Genomic DNA, 7,345 nt, shown 5'->3' with positions numbered 1-7,345 from the left:
GCAGAGAGGTCTATTAATACATAGTGAGTGAGAAGGGTGACTGGAAAGGAAAAACTCAATGCATCATGGGAATCCCCCGGCAGCCTACGTCTATTGCAGCATAACTAAGGGAGGATTCAGGGTCACCTGGTCCAGCCCTAACTATATGCTTTAGCAAAAAGGAAAGTTTTAAGCCTAATCTTAAAAGTAGAGATAGTGTCTGTCTCCCGAATCCAAACTGGAAGCTGGTTCCACAGAAGAGGGGCCTGAAAACTAAAGGCTCTGCCTCTCATTCTACTTTTAAATACTCTAGGAACAACAAGTAGGCCTGCAGAGCGAGAGCGAAGTGCTCTAATAGGGTGATATGGTACTACAAGGTCATTAAGATAAGATGGGGCCTGATTATTTAAGACCTTGTATGTGAGGAGCAGGATTTTGAATTCAATTCTGGACTTAACAGGAAGCCAATGAAGGGAAGCCAAAACAGGAGAAATATGCTCTCTCTTTCTAGTCCCTGTCAGGACTCTTGCTGCAGCATTTTGGATTAGCTGAAGGCTTTTCAGTGAGTTTTTTGGACATCCTGATAATAATGAATACAACCTCGAGTGTTCCACCCCCAACCCTACCAAGCAAACAAACAAATAAACAAAAAGATAGGAAGCACTTTCATAGATGAAAGTGTTTGTGGACCAACCAAGGCAGGAGTCATCAACCTTTCCCTTACTCTTGTCACCATTCCCACCTGTCTGAACCACCTCAACTGGTTCCTTTCGATGTGAAGGAGCAGCGGCTCTACTCTTAGGCCCTCCCGGATGTCTGAACTTCTTACTCTGTCTCTACGGGAGAGTCCAGCCACCCTTCGGAGGAAGCTCATGTCTGCAGCTTGTATCCGCAATCTTGTTCTTTCAGCCACTACCAACATCTCGTGACCATAGTTTCGGATCGGATCGGATCTCTAAGGGATGGACCGATCCGATATTACGTATCGGTATCGGTCCGATACTGACCTAAATTACTGGATCTGATATCCGAGAGAAATAAAAAATGTAATCCGATCCAAAGTATCACAAAATCACCTCACAAAACGCCCTACTTGGCGTAACCCAGCTCAGTGCATCGGAGCAGTATGTGTCACGTGCTAGAGCGGCTGTTGTCTGCAGGACCTGTCGGCGGTCTGTTGGAGCATTTGGAGCCTCGCTACATGCTTCCTAACTGTGGCATTTCATCTCGGTGAAAACTATCCCAGAGAAGTAAAGCAAGTGTGCAAGTTCATCCCTGAATGTTTGCATAGTATTTCCACGTTAAGTTTAACAACTGATATTGAGCCACAGCTGGACTGGCCATCGGAGTTCCATATTGAGGTGGAAAGGAAGCGATTTGTCCCGTACTTCAGCTAGAATTAAAAAATAGACACAAAGCTGGAATTATTCTGTCTTTGCCGTGCAGTTGCATCTACTTCTCTCATTCACTCCCCCTTCCTCTCCTGTTATTACTTCAAACATGAAACTGATCAATGATCAGCTGATCGGCTTTTCTGCCACAAGTCCCGTCTTTCTTGTTTGTTTATCGCCGACTTTGCGCTAGAAAGAGGAGACCAGCGGATAAACAACAGCAGCACGTTTAAGCGTGATAAGCTTAGAATGTATTTAATATTACTTTCTAGTATCAGCTGAGGTTTGCTGGAGCCACGGCTGTAAAAGCTGCTGGTCATGATATCCGTTTGGATATGTGGTGAGAGGGAAACATGAAGATGAAACCAGGAGATGTCCTTACTGAATCATCAGAGCTGAGCAGGTGATGAAGAAACAGGTTTACCTTGTAGGTGACATGAATGAGTTGAAGGGAAGTTATGAACTGTTTCTGAGATACAAATAACACCAGGATCCTTTTCTACATAGCTGACAGCTGGTAACTGTGCAGGGGCGGGTCTAGCAAAGTTTTGCCAGGGGGCCAGGTAGGGCATTAACAGGGAAAGGGGGGCACAAAGAAATATTTTTCTTTGTTATGTCATTTAAAAACTTTGAATAAATACTTATCTGATTCTTACAAAAAAGTGGCCATCTGATTTAATGTATAGAAATCCATTATTGTATATAATAAGTGTAATATACACCCCAGCAAGCTATAGTACTTTTTCCTTTGGGAAGGTACCATCTGGGCAGTCTGCAATTCTGTTGAAGAAAGATGTTGAATCTGTTTAAATATTGTAGAAAAATAATTGATTTCTGTGCATTTGTTTTACACTTGCATTAAATTAAAATTGATTGCCAACTCCCAGCAAAATTTTTAGGGAACCACCCCACACCCTTAATTGATGTAGTGCTGATGATCATTTAATTATATGTGGTTATGTTTTTCAGGGGCCATCCCACATTACACTGTTTAAGTTATAAATAAAAGACTGATCACATATTTCCTTACACAGCTTTGTTGGAGGCTTTGACCACTGGCAGCAGCCTCAGAAGAGCCTATCTGAAAGATCTGTTTCTTGTGGGGGTTAGGGTTAGGGTTAACCCTAACCCCTAACCCTAACCCTAACCTTCCTGCTTTTATTACCCTTTGGTGAGCAGGAGGTCACACAAACGCACCCCAATGACACAAACATTTTCACACACACACACACACACATTCTTGCACATGCATACACATGCATACACGTGCACACACATACACACATAGTGGCTTATCTTTTAGAACCATAGGGGGGTTTACAATGGGAGGGGCTTGTGTGTACTGTTGTGTAAACTGTGTGTCAGGGAAATAAAAGGCTGCGAGGAATGCTGCTCTTTGAAGAAGTTGGGTGGGAGACAGGTGAGGAGTGTTGAGTTACAAGAGCCTGGTTCTGACCAGCCTTCCCTTGCTAGCCCGTAAAAGATGTTCTGTCTTGTTTCTGTCATTAACGAGAATAAGTCTCTAAACTAGCTGGGCCTGTGGAAGCACAGACCCAACATTTATTTGGTCCTTCCGAGCCGGAACCCAACACATTGCGTCCACCGAGGAGGGGGGAGATGACGCCGCCAAAGTCTGCTAGCAGCCAGCGTCTGGGATGAAAGATGATGAAAGCCTTGGTGCTTAATTTTGACGCCAGGCCGGTGAGTTTGCATCTGAACTCCCCTCAGGTTGGATGGCAATTGATGGGATCCAGAGACTCTTCCCGTGAACGAAAAAGCAACACGAACAGTAAGTAGAAAAGGCCTTATGCGTCACTGTGACTGCGCGTGTAAACGCGAGTCTGGGGGAGCACTGGTTGTGCGGGTGCACGCGAACCTAAAACAGTAGAGAGTGGCTACGTGACCATGTGGTTTCCCGAAGGTACAGGAGTGCGCCAGCTGTGCGGGAAGGATGCAGGCTACTAAAGAAAAGAAACTGCTCCGTAGCTGCACGGTTTCACACGAGCATGCGAGTGCGTTGGGCTGTGCGGGCAGGACGCAGGTCCAGGAGAGCTGTGCGTGCAGACGCAAGCGGTAGGCCTATTTTGTGTGTGAGTGAGTGCGGGCCAGACGTGGTCTGTGTGTATAAGTCTGATTATTGTTTTGTATGCAGTTGCTTTTAAGCTGATGAGCAAGCTACACACTTTCAGAGCAGGAGCTGCTTGAGAATGCATCAGAGGGAGGGAAACAGAGCTATGATAACTCGAGCATGCAGCTATACGTGAGTTAAGTTTCTTCCTCACACCTCAGATGGGCAACAGCTTTTCTGCATCCTGATTCATATGTGTGAGACCTTTCTAACATCAGCATCAAGTTTTTTGTTTTGGCGAAAAGCAGGTGATTGTGTCTGACATCATGGTGTGTGTGAGCCACAGAGAGGTTTGAAAGTATGTGTGTGTGAAGCGGTCTTGAACTGGGGAAGAGATGATTCTGCAGGTCACTTTCTAACCCAGTGGACACAAAAGAAATAAAATAGTTGTGTTGTTGATGAAAAAAAAAAGCAATGATAATATAAAGAGTGTTTGGTGTTTCTCAGCCTGAAACAACTGCAATCCCACTTTCTGTTTTTAAGAAAGGACAGTTCAAAAAACAGAGAGAAAGATGTGTGTTGATTAAGCAGTGATGAGAATAATGAGTTATAATAAGGCTAGACAGCATCTAAGCATGAGATTCTGTTTGTCATCTTGTCCAAGTCACTAGTAAGATGAAAGTGATACATAGACTAGTGGACTGAATATTATAGGAGGACAGATGGTTGCATCATAGAGGAGAAAACAGAATGCTGATGAGGGGTTTTGAATGAGTGAGCTGAGTGATCTGATTGTTGAGTTCCTGGTGTGTGAAGAAGTTTTAACATGGCACACATTTGGTTACATGAGAAGAAACTTATTATATGATGAGACAACAGGGTTATGTTGTATGTTGTGTGTTTCGTGGCTGATTGGATGAATGTTTGAGATTAATCTGACTGATGATTTGTCTTTAGTAACAAAGTTGAGCCTGCCAATTAGGTTTGGTATGATTTATCCTTCTGGGAGACGGAGAACACATGTGTAATAACTTAACAAGGCCTTTCCTTTCTGTTCTTTTCTTTTATTCTTTTTATTTTGTCACTTTCACAGTGCACTGAAATTTTCGTTTGATAATTTCTCTGTCATCTAAGCAGATCTGAATTTTGAATAGGAAGAACTACACAACATGTTGTCGGGAACGGTTGCAAAGTGAGTTTCTCCACATTAAAATGGGCTCAGGAGAAAGCCACTTATTGGGACAATTAGAAAGCGAGTCATTGTCTAAAAGGATTCAGCGAGGTAATCCAGTCTAAATTCTTTTTCTTTTTTGAAATGCTGTTGTTTTGCTGAGGGTGGAAACAAAATGCAACGATAGATTCCACTATCAGCAAAGAAAGAAAGAAAGAAAGAAAGAAAGAAAGAAAGAATGAATAACGGGTGAAAACAAAAAAAAATGGGGAACTGACTGACTGGTAAAAGCTGATAAAAGCTGACAAGACTTGACTGACGTAACACCACCCAGACATGACAAAAGGGTGGATATAAGGAGCAGGAGACCAGAGGAGGAAACTCTGGGTCACATGAACATGTGAACTCTGCAAATTTAACCTCTTTAGTTGTAATTTCTTCTGCATGTTTTTGAATTTACCAGGTGTGTTATTCACCACCTTGTGTTGCTCACAGAGGCCACTGTGAGAAAGTGTGTATAGACCTGCGCAGCGCTAACATTTACCTTACTTTTCTACAGCAGAGGGTTAATCATGTGATTTGATCATGTCGTTAACAGTTGACACACAACTTAATGGTTTTTTTCACAGGATTACTGAGTTTTTGTGTCAAGAAAACTGTGTTTACAGGCTATATGTTGGTTGTGAAATTACATTGTGTTGTTGAGAAAATGTGAATGTTACAAGGGAAGAAGTGTATACATTGTGAGATGTATTGTGTTTGAAACCAGTGTTACTTCTTTTTACTACAGAGTGTTAACTTTATGACCTTTTACAGCACCTCTGGAATCTGGGTGACCTAGGCCTGACCCTAAGATGCTAATGCTAATGTTTGTTTTTCTTTAAGAGTGCTTTCAAGGATTCAAGACAGACAGACAAGTGACAATTGAACAGATGTGTTCAAGTGATTACAGAATAGTTTAAAATGGGGCTCATTATATGACTACTATTGAGCTCATAGTAATAAAATGAGTGAGTGACAAACAAAGGAAAGTCACTGATTACAATGTGGAATGACGTTGAGATGTTCAATGATTTGGAGCAAATTATGGATAAAAAGTAGGGGTTTAATGATTGAGAATAAACCTGCAATGATACTTGTCTCTGTGATGCTGAATACTTTATTACTCTTATGAGCTGCAGTTGGTTGCAAATGTGAAGTTTGTTTTAACTTAAAGACTTTGTCTTCTAGGATACAGGCTCCAGGTGGAGCTGGGAGTTAAACAATGTTTTGACACAGGGTTATAGGTTTGGAGTGGAGCTGCTCCAAGAGGGAAACCCTGGAGACTTTTTCACAGAGAATGTGCAACATTTTTGTGCATGTCTCATTGTGTGGATTTGACACATGGCGAGAGCCGTTTGGCAAAAGAGGAGTGTCAATTTTTAACTTGAGAGAGGCTTCAAGAGGACCAGTGAGAAGCAGGGACCATCTGCAGGACAGCTTACAAACCACAGTGGGTTGCGCCACTAGGCTTCCAAGAGATTGTCATGAGGAGATTTTGAACAGCAAAATCTTAAATAAAGGGTGTCAAAGGATGTCAAAGGATTTTTGCCTTTAAAGGTTTTATTATTCATATAATAATCAGCTAAGAGTGTTTATATTTCTGTTTGTACTCAACCAGCTGCATAGTTAACCGCTGGCTCTCTGCTCTATAACGGAAACTGTGTGCCGTCATATTATCTGTCAGCAACAGGAAACCGCCACCCAAGAGTAAGAAACGACCTTGTAGAGAACACAACGTTTTGAGAAGTCACACCTGCATGCTTGACTAGATAAGCATAGTATTTCCTTTTTCGTATGCTTCATGCTGTGTATAAATAAAGGCAGAGAGCTGCTGCAGGGTGTGAGTCTCCGTTGAGTTCTCACCCGTGCACGTTAAACTGCTGAAGTGTCTGAGTGTTATTTCATTATATCTGAGTGTTTGATAAAAGATTATCTCTAACATTTAATTGGTCCTTCGAGCCGGAGTGGACATTGATATTTTTCATGCTCCAATAGGAAACCTTCATCAAGTCCTGACGTCGTGAGAAGCCCGCGCTGAAAAGTCTGTCGACAGTTCCTCTCCAGGCAGAGGATAAAAGTCCAGAGACGTGAAATTCGGGTTCTGGCCAGCGTTCTTATAAGAGGCCCACGACTTTGGGGGTTGATGGAGGAGACCTAAGCAACCACACAATAACTCAGGTGAACATTTAACACTCACCCACATTTTGCGAAAAAACGAATTAAGAACTGACACCGTTCCCACATGTGAACGCTCGTCCTAAATAGAGGACTGGTAGCCATTCCCACAAGTAAATGCTCGCCTGAAAAAGGGCTGGTAGCTAATATAGGGGAAAAATCCTAAAAGTAAATGCTCGCCTGAAAAAGGGCTGGTAGCTATTATAGGAAAAACTCTAAAAGTAAATGCTCGCCTGAAAGAGGGCTGGTAGCTATTTTAGAGAGAAAGTGTCATAATAATAACCATTAGAGCGCGCAATATTTGTCTTTTTTACTGTTTTGTTGGTGGAGTAAGTTGATTTCACAGCACATTAAGAAGGCTGAACTACTCTACTGAATTGTTTACCGTTGGTTGCTCAAGTACTGGTGGAACGAGAAAAAGGTTGTGCTTCATCACATAAAATTAACACCGCTTTCAAGAATAGCTTGAAAGTAGAAGGCTGTGTTAATAACCTCTCTCATTCCTCGTGCCAGAGAAAG

Source organism: Perissodus microlepis, chromosome 3 (genome assembly GCF_051167445.1).
Source record: "Perissodus microlepis isolate ML-2025 ecotype Zambia chromosome 3, ASM5116744v1, whole genome shotgun sequence".
NCBI lineage: Eukaryota > Metazoa > Chordata > Actinopteri > Cichliformes > Cichlidae > Perissodus > Perissodus microlepis.
The sequence above is the reverse complement of the archived record's forward strand: the minus strand, read 5'-3'. Positions refer to the sequence as shown.